Below are 15,954 nucleotides of genomic sequence, written 5' to 3'. Positions count from 1 at the left end.
CTTAGGGTTTCGGCTAGTGCACAAAAACGAACTTTTGAACCGTAAAAACGCCGTTTCAACCCTTTAATCCGTGTTTATGGCCAAAAAAACTATCAAAACTGGTTCCTTACTGTGTTTATGATCAAAACATGTTTATGGACAAGAAATTTGAATTTGCCCACACATCTCTACTTTGACAGAAGATCGAAGACCTTAAGGGTTGTCACTGAAGATGAAGCAGAACATCTAATCATCTTCAGAGATGATTTGAAAAACTTTTCAAAAGAACAACTGACCAAGATGGCTGAGCTGAATTTATATGACAATAAAGCAAGAAGTCAACCATCTGGTCAACAGAGGAATGATCTCTCAAAGTTTTTAAAGGATCAAGCAGAAAAGGGATTCCCATTTCTGCAGCAAAAGAAGAGAGAGATCAGGAGTCAAGCAGAAAAAGAGAAGAGGAGGAAGAGAATAAGTGAAGTTCACATATCCGAGCTTTCCCTCTCTAAATCAAAGAAACAAAGAACTCTAGCAAGCAGCTCTCATCAGAAAAGGAAGACCTTAAAAGAGTGCTTGGCTACGAGAGAAGTGATGAACGAACCCAACTCAAAAGTGCAACAATTTGGAAGAATCACATACATAACGTACAATCAAAATGATGATTCGACCAATTTGAGAAATGAGTCAGGGATACCTATTGCAGTCATAAGGGAGGATGGTGATCTGCATTATTTGCATCCACAAGATTTACAAGATTTGATTGATGCAAGATTCCCATGTGATGCCTCTGACTCCTCTGAACTTGACATGCTGAAGCAAAGAGCTGCATATGTGAAGAAATTGAAAGAAAGGGCTGAAGCCAAGAACAGAGGAAGAAGATAACAGAATGGAGCTAATGGATGATTGATTTTTAATTCTGTTTATCTTTGTATTTTGTTTGAGTTGTAAAAATTTAGTGTGTAATGCCTCTGTGGCAAAATTCCAATTATGTAATGAAATGACACGTTCTTAAATGATTTATCTAGAAATCTGATACATGTGTAACTCTGTGCAGGTATGTTTTGGTGCATCTGAGCTTGTTCCAATCTAGGGGGGAGATTGTTGGGTCAGATTTCTTAATAAAGAAGATTGGAATCTTCTCAACCTCCTCAGAAACGGCTAAGTATGGAATACGAGCAAGCCCAGACGATCGAGCATGGTTTTTACTACTTCGAGCAAGGTTCTGAATCTTTAATGGTTGATTCTTCTAAGTGTTGAAGGCTTCGAGCAAGCTACACTTTAACGAGCAAGGGTATTCTTCTATCGAGCATGGATTGCCAATCGAGCAAACAGCTTGATCATACAAGTTCCAGCCAAGTGTTATGAGCACAGGATGATCGATCACATGGGGACAAACATGGATGAAATAAGAGGATGTCACGTGAATCAAAGCAAAGACTTCGAGCACAATTCAGTTACCGAGCAAGATTTACATCCGAGCATGATAAAGATTGCTGAATAAGAAAAGCTGAAGACATCAAGAATAATGAGCTTGCTCGATGGACTTATTCGAGCAAAGTTTGAACAAGTCAAGAGGAATGAAGCTTACTCGAAAAGAATATGTATTCTCCGAAAGAGAATATATTCTAAGTAAAGTATGCTCAAGGACACTCTCCGAGCACACCTTGTATAGGAAGCTTGCTCGAGCAAGGTATATACCTTGCTCGAGGTCTGAAACACTTGTATTAGATTTATCTTTCATTATGTAATGTCTAGGACGTATACATGGAATGTTAGGGTCTATATATAGACATTCTAGGGTACGACTATTGAGACGGGTTTTTAGGGTTTTTGGCACGCATACTGACAATCTTTGCAGACGAATATCAAAAGCCGCCGTCACACAAACCCTAGACATTCCATTCACTGTATCATTGACGCATCATTTAATATAGTGAATCTTTGTCTTTGAAATAGTCTTTACCGATTAATCATTTATTGTTTTGTGTTTGATAATTCTTCACAAGCTTTCATTCTCAATCATTGAATATCCTGATTCTGCCGGGATACTCAATCGGTCTTTGAGTAATTAAGTTGGTGTGTTCTTGTCAAACCTTTGCTTAGGTTGCACCCGAAAGACGGTCCTGACGTATATTACTGGGGGAAGACCCGGGGTGAGGAGACCCGTGCTGCGTGGAAAGATGTTTAATGTTTTATTTACTTATGATTTGGTTAAGAAAAGATATTTTTGATTTTATGGACTCATGATTTTCCCCTACATTCCATACTCATGGAATTTAAATTTTTAATGAATATCGTTTATGAAAACTTGAACTCACTCAGCTCAAGCTGACTTTGTGTGTATGTTAGATTGACTTTCAGGTTAAGAAGTGGATGCTACCGATTGGACGTGCTGGATGCTACTCGGAAGGTTGAAGGCATTTCTGGTCTAGGATTTCAAATAAAAGGGATATTTTATTTATATTTGATTTTTGGACACTTGTACCCGTATTTGGGATTTTTAAATACTTACACTTTTCCACTGTTATTTACTCTGAACTTGTTTTAAATAAAACGAATTGATTGGTTTTAAATTTTTGGGAATTTGCGGACGTGATTACCAACTGTAGGATTCCCGGGATTTGGGGACTTAAAGGAAAGTGAAAGGATCAACAGATACGATGAGAATGTTAAGCAAAGTCAAACGAACTAACATGTATCTTCAACGAATATGCAAAAACCGAAGGGTTTGATGATGGTCAGAGGCTAATGAAGGCTAAGAAGTCTCATATAGGGTTTGTGTAAAGTGTTGTGACAGGAGATTAAGGGTTGTTTATATAGGAGAAGCAATAACGAACTAATTATGGACTTTTTTCTCGATTAAGTAAGAATATATATTTAAGGGAAAGAATCATCAAAATATTCATGAAGATCTGCTTTTGGGCAGGGGAAAATGATTTAGAATTTGTATCTTAGTTAAAATATGTTTATTTGGTCCTTAATTCTCTCGATTATGCTTAAAATAAACGATTTAAATGCAAAAAACGAGTTAGGAAAGACATCGAACTAATGTTTCTGTCTAGAACACCCAACACGCTGCGCGGCCAGCCCATGGCCCGCCGTCGCACGGCGCTCCGGCGTCCAGGAGAGATAAGTTTCAGTTTTTACAAATTTAATCCATAGAGTTTAGTATTTGGTCATTTGTTGAACTTTTTATGGAATAACTAAGAGATAAACAACATAATAAACATGAAGGGCCTAAAGTGAACATAATAAACTTAAATGTTTATAATCATTAGGTTTTTGATTAATAATAGAGATCTAAAATGTTTCCGGTCGGGTTAAACACAAATGAATACGGTTTAGAAAATCCGAAATGTTACAGTCTCCCTACTTTAGGGAATTTCGTCCCGAAATTAAGGAAAACTAAAACATCATCGTTTTGAAAATAATAAACTTTTAAGAAAAATATCATAACATAGAACTTGTAATAACCATTTTGGGTCGGATTTTTGATAAGGAAGATGGGAATTTTCTCAATCTCCTCAGAAAACGGCTAAGTATGGACTTCGAGCAAGCTTAGACGATCAAGCATGGTTTTACTACCTCGAGCAAGGTCTTCAGAATCTTAAATGGTTTATTCTTCTAAGTGTTAAGGCTTCGAGCAAGCTACACTTCAACGAGCAAGAGTATTCTTCTATCGAGCATAGATTGCCAATCAAGCAAATTGCTTGATCATACAACTTTTAACCAAGTGTTATGAGCACAGTATGCAATAAGAAGATGTCACGTGATCAAAGCAAGGACATCGAGCACAGTTCAGTTCCCCGAGCAAGATTTACATCAGAGTATGCAAAAAATTGCTGAATAAGTCTAAGGACAAAACTAAAGACATCAAGAAGAATGAGCTTGCTCGATGGACTAGTTCAAGCAAAGCATGGATTAGTCAAGAGGAATGAAACTTGTTGGAGGAGAATATCTTCATTGAAGATATTCTAAGTATGTTCGAGGACAATCATCAAGTATACCAAGCATAGTGAGTCTGCTCGAGCAAGATTGCTACCTTGCTCGAGGACTCAACACTTGTATTATTTTGTATTTCATTATGTAATGATTAGGAACTTCTAGAAGGAATGTCAGGGTCTATAAATAGGGTCCTAGGTTTCCATTTAGGGAACGGAGAACGACGCACACAATACGAGAAACATTCAAAAAGAATATTCTATTTTTTTCCTCGTACTGCCGCCGCGCCGTCACGCACGAAACCCTAGACATTCCTTTCACTATTACATTAATGACTCATTTAATATCGTGAATCTTTGTCTTTGAATGTGCTCTTATTGATTACTTATTATGATTTCTTGTTTGTTATTTTCACTCCTTCGTTCCCACTTGTTGGATATCCTGATTCTGCTGGGATATTCAATAGGCCTTTGGGTTATTGAGTTGGTGTGTTCTTGTCAACCTTTTCTAAGGTTTCACCCGACTCACGGTCATGACTAGTGGTATCAGAGCTGTGGAAGCTCGCTAAAGGCCACGAGACAGAAGGTTTGAGAAAAAGCTTGAAGCTTTACTTTGTTTCTCTACTGCAAATCCAAGAAGTCTCTACCAACAAGATTCCAAGATTGTTTGGACAAGAAAACTTCATCAAATGGAAGGTGCTCTTCGAAGCAGCTGAAAACTACAACGACCCAGAGCTTTGGACTTCCATCACTGAAGGAAACTATGTTCCTTCAACAGCTCCGAACAACAATGCCACTGTTAAGCTAAAAATGAAGAAATGGGACGATAAGGCTTTGTCTATGCTGAAGTTAGGTCTTTCTTGGGAAATTTTGACAACTGTCAATCATCATAAAACCGCAAAGGGTATGTATGATGCGGTCATCGATATGTTTGAAGGAAATACTGAACTAAGAGATATCAAGAAAGATAGACTGAAGCAACAGTTAGACAGGTTAAAGTTTAAAGACGGAGAAAGATGAAAATCAGTTCTGCAGAGGTTTATGATGATTGTAAACGACATAAGAACAACTGATCTGCAGATCTCTGACTTTAAGCTGAACAAAAAGCTTTTATCATCCTTGTCTGGTGAATGGTACACTTGCAGCATGTTTATCAAGGAGAAAGCCAGTTTCCCCAACTTTAAGTTGGATGATGTGATTGCATTTCTCAAGGCTGTAGAACATAAGATAATTGAAAATCATATGATTAGAGAGGACAAGCCAAGTTTTCAAGTGAACAATGCTCTTGTAGCACCATTGGGCAACCTCTCAATCAAGAACCAGCAGCCTATTATTGTAGAGCCATCTGAGACAAGTTCAACATGTAGTGGCCAGTCAAGATTTAATGTTCAGCTGATTGAAGATGATACTCCCTATACAGCAAATGGGCAGTCAACATTTATGCAAAGCAATAATGCTGAGGAATAGACTATCAAGCATTGTTCTCTATTGTGACAACTGAGACAAAACCAGGTATACCTTGAAACGCAATTACCCATTTTACGATTAAACACGTCTTACGTACCAAACAAACGAATAACCGAACGGGTCTGGTTATGACCCAGATATCTCGGGGGGCCATCTATAAGTGATATACGATTAATATAAGCTAATATATTAGTATTATGGCCCTAATTCGATAGCAAAAAACTTAAACGAAAACATGCTCGTTTAACTACCCGCTATGGGTTTAAACGCGAAAGAGAGTTACTAAACAAGCATTGTATCATCCGTTAAGCCGAAAAGGATTTATAAAATACTTAGTAGGAATGTTTTAAGCAATCCGTGAAAATATTTTAGATTTTTACACACGTATAATTTTTTTTTATAAATTTACACAAATATAGCCGAAAAATGCTCGTTTTTGTGCTTTTTGTCGTACTCGATATATTTTTCGCGCCAAAAACCGAACACGAAATAAATTTGGACTCGAGATTCACTGTTCGGGCATGCAAAACAAGGAATTGGGCCAAAAATTGGGCCAAGGAGGCCCAACAAACCTCCCGGCCGCAATTAGTGACCAACACACTTTATTATATAGATTTTCTTTAGCTTCACACTTAAGCCATTTCATCAAAATATTATACTAATGCAGCTGCAAAGGACTTGTTCTATCATTTTCCAGCAAAACCATAGATGGTTTTGGAATATAATTTGAGCATCCAGGAATTTTGGAAATAGTTTGGGATAAACGGACGATTTTCAGGCTAAATATAGTAGGTAAAATGAATTTTTATAAATTAATAAACCCGCAAATAATTCCAAAAATATTTTTATAAAAATCTACATATTTTATTTAACAAGTGGCTAAATTTTCATAATTTAATGATTAACGGTTAATTAATTATGCTAATTTGAAAATTAAACATATTCAATTCTGATAAAAACCAACAAGTTCGTGATTAACGAACCTGCGGGAATATCAGAACACCAAGAGTGATCAAAAATCGTATTTTTGGATTAATTATGTAAAAACGAACCTTTTTATGAGAAACTTGGACAACATGGATAGATTGTGCGCGTTTCTCCTCAAATCAAACTGAATAAACAGAAAAGGGCCATAACTTAATCATTTTATCGACCAACACATTTACCCAAGCTTATTTCCCCATAACTTTTTTCTGAACGCATAAACGAACAACTTGCCCTAGCTGGGAAAACGGGGAAACTGAGTCAGGTTCGGGTTTAAGTATTAGACATTGAACAACATCACAATCTAAGCCTATTGACACTTTATGGGTGTTACAGCTATACCCAGATTAGATATACAGCCCAGTTTAGTATTAAGATTATAATAATATTAAAATATTAGTATTATTATAATATTGATTATAGGGGCTAGTGATACGAGTCCAACGAACTACAAGCTGACGCTATATTGAATCCCTATTAAACCGTGAGTTTCTTGACCCCGCTTTTAAACTGCTTTTACGAACTTTTGGGGTGAAAAATATGTTGATACATATCTATATATACTCTGAATTGTTTGATGATGGGAATTATCTAAGTGCTAACACACAAAAGTCCCCACGAACACAGTGATTAACTTCGAGCCGGTGGCTTGTAAATAGTATTATTGGTTTGACAAACACAAACGGAATCAGCCTGGTTGCCGTGTCACATAGCGCCGTTTGCACATGACCATACTTATACAAACAGGCTACGTAGTGTTAGACATAGCTACCGGGGCATGTTGTGGGCGGAAGGGGAGCCACAGTGGTTGATTGGGCGTGGGAAATGGATGCACGCAGCACAGACAGTCAAGGCTTCACTGTAGCTTAGCATAATTACATCATAAACATACAAACAAACGTACTTGTGAACATACATACCTACATACTTGCGTATTTACAAACTGTGATTGTTGTACGCACAACTGATTTCTTGAAACTCGTAAAACTCACTAACTTTTGTAGTTGACCCGTTTTAACATGTTTTTCAGGTATACCAGACTTGGACTAGAAAGTCAATGTACTACGTGTTTGACTTGCGATAAATGCTAGGTGAATTGATGCAAGTGTGCTAGTAAGAAGTAAAGTCACTTAACGCGTTGGATTTAGTTTGTATCACCTAGTTGTAAACAAAGTTAGATCGATGTAAAATATTGTAAACTAGTTTATATTGTTCAATATAAACAATGTGGTTGATACCAGAGGTGTCTGTTACATTTCCGTTTTTAAGCTTTCGCAAATCGCTCAACCGGGTGTGACATCTATGTTTACTGAGTCATATCATGCCTTTGTCGCCAAGTACCTGATCAACACAAGTATTGTGAAGGAAGATCTTGAGCAAATCGATGCTAATGACTTGGAAGACATGGACATTAAGTGGCAGGCTGCTATGTTAGCCGTGAGGAGCAAAAGGTTGTATAACAGAACTGGAAGAACAAGCTTTAATGGACCGAATGAGAGAATCGGCTTTGACAAATCAAAAGCCATTTGTTATAATTGTCAACAACCAGGACATTTTGCTAGAAAGTGCAACATGCCAAAGCAAGTTGGTAACCAAGTGAATCAAAACCAATTCTATCAAAATCAGAATCAGAACTTCCAACACCAGCGAAATCAGATTACCAACCAAAACCCCTATCAAAATTCAAACAAACCCCAGCAACAAACCTTTCAACCCCAAAGAAACAACCAAATGCAGATTCACACTAATCAGAACAGAGTAAATCAGAACAATGTGAATCAGGTTAGGGATCAAGGAAATGTTGCAGTAACAAGGGTGCCTTAGGATGGGGAGTTTGATTGGAGCAACCACACAACTGAGATTAAGAAGGAAAATGTTGCATTTATGGCCATAGTGCAGAACAAGCCTGAATCTTCAAATGTGCAGGTACAATCTGATATTTCAATTTCTGATCTTCTTATTACCATTGATGAACTCAATCAGGAGGTTGGAAAATGTAAAACTTAGTGTGGAAGAAAGGAAGCATTCTTGAATGTATATGAAGCAAGTGAAGCAACTTATGAAATTAAATCAAGGGGCTTGAAGAGGATTGTATGCAGGCATACCGAAACAAAAGAAGAACTGAAGAAGCAATGAAATCTTCTTATGATCAGTCACATCCTCCAATCTATCCAGTCTTCTCAAATCATGAACTATTTAACATTGGAGATGTGGTGTATGTACCAATTAGAAGATTTGTTGGAGAAGAAAATGGAAGCTGTTCAAGAACCCTATCCAAATTGAAGCCTGTAGTGTTTGTTAAAGAGAAATACTATTTGGTGCCTAATGTAAACAGACCCATCAAAATGGACTTCAGCAACTCTTAATGTCCTAAAACTTCCCTAGGCTTTGAATTCCCCAAACCAAGTGACAAAATTAAAGACAAGCAATTGCTTGAAGACATGGGGAGCTATGCCAAGGTCTGGTGCAAGAAGTGTGATGCCTATGGTCATCACACTGAATCTTGCTGGTTTGAAGAGGAAGAGTTTGTGGTTCTTGATGTGGTCTGTGGATTTGACATGAAAGGATACAAGAAAATGTATCAAAGATACTTGAATGAAGAAAAAGGCAGTTCAGATAATGAAGAAAATAGATCAGTGCTAGAAAAGAGACTGAAACAAGTCTTGAAGATCAAGGATGATGCAAAGGTATCAAGCAAACCTGCAAAGAAAAAAAGGTCAAATGACAAAGGAAAAGAAAAGATTAGACCTGGTGTTCTTAATGGGGATGAGAAATTTTTGATGAAGCAGGGTTATGAACCAAGAGGTTTTCAATGGAAGACTAAGAAGGAGTTGACTGAAAAGAAAGACTATGTGATTGAGCATGGAATGATGGATGAATTCTGCACTTCTAAGGGGATATTTCAACAATACAGTGCACCTAGAACTCCTGAACAAAATGGTGTTGCAGAAAAGAAACAGAACATTAATTGAAGCTGCAAGGACCATGATTGCTGATGCAAATCTGCCAGTCACTTTTTGGGCAGAAGCAATCAAAACCGCATGTTATGTGCCGAACAGGGTTCTACTAAACAAGGCTCAAAATAAGACTCCATATGAGGTTATCTTCAAAAGAAAGCCTTATGTGAAGTTCTTAAAGCCTTTTGGATGCAGATGCTCACTGTTAAATACAAAGGACTATCTAAACAAATTCCAGTCGAAACCTCTGGAATGTTTCTTTGTGGGCTACTCATCTCATTCAAAGGCTTACAGAGTCTATGTGAAGGGCACATGGTGGTCATTGAGTCTTTAGACATAATATTCAATGAAAACCACTTTAAGAATGTTGAAGGTCTGAAATGGCTTTTTGACTTGGAGAAGATGATCAAGTCTTTCAAAATTTATAATGAAGATATGGATGACAACATGTACAGAACCAGCTTTGAAGACAAAGGAAAAAAAACAAGTTGATCTGGACAAACTATGGTCATCTGTTGCTCCTAATCCAAATGGATTTAACTTTGGAAGATGCAACCAACAAACTGCTGAAGTTGGATAAATGAACAAGATGCCGTAGTTGAAGTTTCTAATGAAGGACCTAGTGATGTGGAGAGTGAACCCATTCAAAGTCAACAACCTGTTCAGCCTGAAGGGATAAATCAATTTGAAGATAGGTTTCAGTCTTTGTTTGACTCTCTACAAATTGGGTCAAATGAGGCATCATCATCAGAGATCAATCAAATTCAAGCAGCTAATGAAGCTCAAGAGAGAACTGAAGGTGAAATTGTTGAGGTAAATTTATCCAATCTAGAGACAGAAGTATCTACACAACAATTTGTGCAGACCACCTCTGTTGAAAAAATCACCTAGCAGAGAATATAATAGGAGACTTGCATGAACGAGTGACAAGAAGTTCTTCTAAAAAGAAAAACATCTGCCTGTATGCTTGCTTTCTATCCCAAGTTGAACCAAAGAACATTAACCAATCTTTAAAGGACAACAGCTGGGTATAAGCTATGCAGGAAGAGTTGGCTCGATTCAGAGACTTACATGTATGGGACTTGGTTGACAAGACCAGAGGTAAGTATGCTATTGGAACAAAATGGGTGTTCAGGAACAAGAAAGATTAAAAGGGGCATAATGATCAAGAACAAAGCAAGGTTGGTGGCTCTAGGATGCTTACAAGAAGAAAGAGTGGACTTTGAAGAGGTTTTTGCTCAAGTTGCACCCACTAGAGTCTATCAGGATCTTTCTTGCATATGCAGCATCAATGAACATTAAAGTCTATCAACTTGATGTGAAGTCTGCATTTTTAAATGAAAAGATTGATGAACAAGTTTATGTCACTCAACCTCAAGGATTTGAAGATCCCGTGCATCCCAACAAGGTTTACAAACTCAGCAAAGCATTGTGTGGACTGCATCAAGCACCAAGGGCCTGGTATGATGAGTTATCAAACCATCTGTTGGAAAATTGCTTCTGCAGAGGAGCTATTGATAAGACCCTGTTCTAAAAAAGATGGAACAAGGATCTGTTGCTGTTGCAAGTGTATGTGGATGACATTATCTTTGGCTCTACTAATGAACAAATGTGCAAGGAGTTTGAGCAAGTAATGAAATCCAAGTACAAGATGAGCTCAATGGGGGAAATGAATTTCTTCCTTGGACTTCAGGTGCAACAGAAAGCTGATGGAATTTTCATCAATCAATCAAAGTATGTACAAGAGATTCTTAACAAGTACAAGTGCCAAGACTTCAAGACAGTGTATACACCGATGGACACACATGAGAAAATGGTACCTCAAGAAAAAAGGGGAGCGGGTAGACCAGCATGAATATAGGGCCAAGATAGGATCACTGATGTATCTTACAGCATCTAGGCCAGATATTATGTTTGCTGTGTGTGTCTGTGCTAGATTCCAAGCTAATCCCAAGGTCTCGCATATGCTAGAATTTAAGAGGATCTTCAGATATCTAAAGGGAAAACCAGGTTTGGGGATTTGGTATCCAAAGAACCATTCCTTTAACTTGATGGCCTACACAGATAGTGACTATGATGGTTGCAATATGAGTAGAAAATCAACCTCTAGAGGATGCCAGTTTCTAGGGAACAGGCTGGTGTCTTGGCAATGCAAGAAGCAAACTACAGTGTCAATCTCTACTGCTGAAGCTGAGTACATTGTTGCTTCTGCCTGCTGTGCACAGGTTTTGTGGATTCAAAATCAACTGCTGGATTATGGTCTGAATTTCTTACTTACACCTATTTTAATTGATAATACTGCTGCTATGTTCATTGTTAAGAATCCAGTCCAACATTTTAAGACCAAGCTACATTCAAATTAGACATCATTTCATTAGCGATTGTCAGGAAAAAGGTTTAATAGAAATGAAAAGGGTAGATACATTTGATAATTTTGCTGATTTGTTCACCGAACCTTTAGATAAAACCAGGTTTCATTTTCTGTTAAAATGCCTAGGAATGATAAATGCTGATGAAGTTTGATTTAGGATGTGTGCTTAAGTGAGGTTCTTGCTGATTATCTTTGTTACTCATTTTGAATGTTTGTATGATAATTTGCTATGCTTGACTGATTATTCTACTTGCATGAATCATGTATGTGACTGTCTCTGTGTGGAAATTTTGTTAAAACTGCTAATTATAGCTTTTGGTACTTTGATATGTGCTTGCGTGATGTATTTATGTGATTCTAAGTACTTCGAGCATGAATTTGTGCTTGATATTGTGCTTATTGCTCCTCGAGCACAAGCAAAGGTACTTGTAAGACTATTCTAAGTCTTTCGAGCACAGATGCCATAGCTCAGTTGCTCGAGCATAGAATTTTTTCTTCAAAAATTTTTTAAGTATTTCGAGCATTATGGTGTGTTTGATGTTCTTCGAACACAAAAAAACCATACTTGAGATTTCTCAAGTAATTCGAGCACAAATGTTGTGTTGCTACTGGTCGAGCATGGACATGTGTTCTGAAAACTTTCTAAGTATTCCAAGCACAAGTCTACTACTCGAGCACGGAGCTAAATATTTGGAGCACAAGCACTGAAATGATATATTTTAAGGTTGCTCGGTAGACTTTCGAGTATGCTCGTTGAATTTCTGAGCATGCTCGACAGACTTATATGTTGATTTGTTTGATCTATGCTATCCTTAAATGAAATTACAAAAGAAATGATCTTTGAAACTGTGAAATGTTTTTAATTAAGAAACACTATTTTCGGTGATCTCATATGAGATATGATAAGATTATCCAGTCATGAACTTTAAAGAAGGTTAAAAGCTTTTGGATAGAAATAGTATCCAACCTTTGGGATGTGATAGAAAACTGTTTAAGATAATTAACCCATGGATTGTAAGTTTAAAAGGCTTTGAGTACAGTCATTGGCAATGTATGGTAGCTTTCCATAGTCTGTAGTTGTCATATGCGATATAAATCTAAATCTGCTAAGTCTGATGTGGTGAAACATTAGAAGATAAGGTATGCTCTCTAGCATATCTCTCCGAATGATAGGCAGAAAGGTTATTATCCAATCATACACGAGCCTGTTGGTGTTTCTGGTCTAACAAAATATTTACTAAGTATTTGAGCAGATATAAATTATTGCTATATGGCAAACTTTATCAAAAGAAAAGAAAACGTAAGTTATTGAAAAATATAAAAGGATCAAAAATAGTATAAATAGATAAGTTATCTGATATCATGAATTAAGTGGCACTAACGGAACTACAGGGGTGGGGCATCCAAATAAGTGCTAAACACCCTGAATGTAAGGCATGTAAGTTCGGATGGCATGTAAGTCCAATGTTCAGCCTTAGAGTCTGTTATCTAAACAATTATATGCACATATAAATAAATAAACTGCTCACCATACAAAAAGCAATTTTGACTAGGGCATCAAGGGGTCGAAGTCAATTCGGGGTGATTCGGAGTAAGCTAAATAAGCTTTGAGAAGATATTAGAAGCAACCTGAAAATATAGTGATAACCATTCCTATATTATGCTTTAATTGAACCTTAAATGTATCACAGAAAGCAATGACCCTTATGCTACGTGTACTTGCTGTCAACCTAACTCAAGTCATAATAACACTGACCATGAAGTGGTGTGATCTTGCCTTAAATAGTCTGATCCCATGTTGTAAGGTCCAGTTCCTAGTAACCCCACTTTGGCGTTGGATTTACTCATAAACACAGTCCTAAAATCAGAGTTAATTAAAACTTTCGCAGCATAATTAAAACTTCATGCATTTCATTACAAAACATCTAATCATGTCTTAACATACAAGTTGTCTTTTAATAAACATTAACACAAAACAGTCATGACATTTCTTCATGTATGCCACTCTCTTTAGCTCATGCCATGTGTCCCTCCTCAAGCCGGCTGCCTCAATCTATTTGCCTGCATGCATACTAAAGTCAACAACGCTAAGTGAGTTCTAGTAAATTAATTAACATATATTACATTCATATCCTTACTCATACGTGTCCGAAGATACGTATTCATACCTTACCTGTTATTACCTCTTTCACATACTTTATATACATTCATACGTACTTGCATACTTTCTTTCATAAACCCTATGGTATACCATAAGCTATTCTATCCTATACATCAGAGATATTATAAGGGTCTGTCCCTTACATCTATTGTAAGGGTCTGGTTCATATCATCTCAGATATTATGAGGGTCTGGTCCCTATCATCTCATATATTATAAGGGTCTTGTCCCTTCTGTCTCGAATAACCATACATTTATCATACGTGCATACTTTACATATCTTTTAGTTATAAATACATACATACTCGTTCATACAATTATTATGTAATAATACATTCAATACGCAACCATACACTTGCCAATCAAGTAAGTGTATTATCTATCACATAGGAGTATGCACACCGCCCCGAAACATAACAGATAAAGGGGGCTAGAACTCACCTGGAGTCGGTTTCTCTCGCCGTTAATGGTAATGCCCTTCCTTAGTTGTGCACGGCTAACTGTACAATACATTACGCGTGTCAATTATCCAATACTACTACTTCCTACATCTAAGTTAATGAAACCCTCAACTAACAGGGGTCCTAGGCAGCGCCCCTGGTAGCGGGGTCTAGGGGCGGCAGCCCCTAGCAGGGTCCAAGGGGCAGAGCCCCTGACTGGGGTTGAGCTTTATCAAAAATGCATCAGAAAATTAGTCGCATGGAATTTCGCATGGAAATTCACATGGAATTTCGCATGGAATTTCGCTTCACATGGCCATTTCGCTTCGCATGGCCATTTCTCTTCGCATGGCCATTTCGCTTCGCATGACCATTTCGCTTCGCATGGCCATTTCGCTTCGCATGACCATTTTTCTTTGCATGGCGTGCGATGCGAAATTCTTGGATTTCTCATGGCATGCGATGCGAAGCTCTTTTTCATGCAATTAAGACCCGATTACCTTAGTTTGTCATTTTAGAACCATCTTATCCCAAGACCCTTCCTTAAAACCTGTCTGAATCCTTTTTATGGGTTTCCGGTTGTACCAACTTTGTATACCCGTATTTTACTTAGTCCAAACATCACCTTTTTGTTCTATAACATACCCGTGAGGTTATAACTCACTAATTTTATGTTTTTCTAACTTCCTGCGACCGGATCTACTAGTATAACAAGTTGCATGTCGAATCCGACCTCAAGACTTAACTTTTTTAACCAACTCACCTTTTTCTCCCGGGTTCGGTCCAGATCTGAAACAACTCGAGGATCTGGACGTGATTCTTGGTGTTGATGACGTTAACACACGAGGCTCTTTCTTCCTTTTTGCTTGGATTCGGATGTGGGTGCTAGAGAGAAAGTGTCTGTTCTAGTGTGTGTGTGTGTGTGCATACTTGGAAAGGAAAAGAAAGAAAATGGGGAAGTGGTTGGGTATTTATAGGGGTTTCATGGGCCCTACGGCCCATAACCCATTCCCAAGCCCAAATCTCATTCACAATCCACACTTATCACACGACTAATTTAACGACACACAGATAATCATAAAACTTTCTGTTATTTACTATTTAACAAAAGTTGGATGTTACACATGTTGAGATCTTTCTATGAAATTGTTTTCAATAGAATATTCCACTGGAATTTGATCTCTTATATCCCATTAAACAACTTGCTTAATTCAACTCAATGTTCTAAAATGATGATCCTTTATGAAAAGTTGCAATATGAGCAGAGAACATGAGTGATCATGTCCAAAATTTCTGGCATAACAGTTGTGATTACCAAACTGCACTGAAAAATCAATTAAGTGTTTCGAGATAAGAAACTGTGCTTGCTTGTGATAACATTGCTTCGAGCATACTATATGGCTTGTATGACTCATCTATGTATTTCGAGCATGTATGTTACCTTCAAGCATTCTGATGACATGAAAATTTGTTGTGAAGTTTTTTGAGCATGCATCTTGCTTTCGAGCATCTGCTATGATGTGAAAATTGACGTTATGTGTTTCTAGCATGATTGCATGATGAATTATAAGATGTCTTCGAGCATAGAAGTGTGCTAGGTGCTTCGGTATGAAAGTTCGAACTTAAGCAAATGTATCACTTTGTTAAGTAGTTCA

The sequence above is a fragment of the Bidens hawaiensis genome, unplaced genomic scaffold (genome assembly GCF_021521415.1).
Source record: "Bidens hawaiensis isolate Kalapana, Puna unplaced genomic scaffold, B.hawaiensis_p1.1 tig00002153_1, whole genome shotgun sequence".
In the NCBI taxonomy this organism is placed as follows: Eukaryota; Viridiplantae; Streptophyta; class Magnoliopsida; order Asterales; family Asteraceae; genus Bidens; species Bidens hawaiensis.
This window is presented reverse-complemented; position numbering follows the sequence as displayed.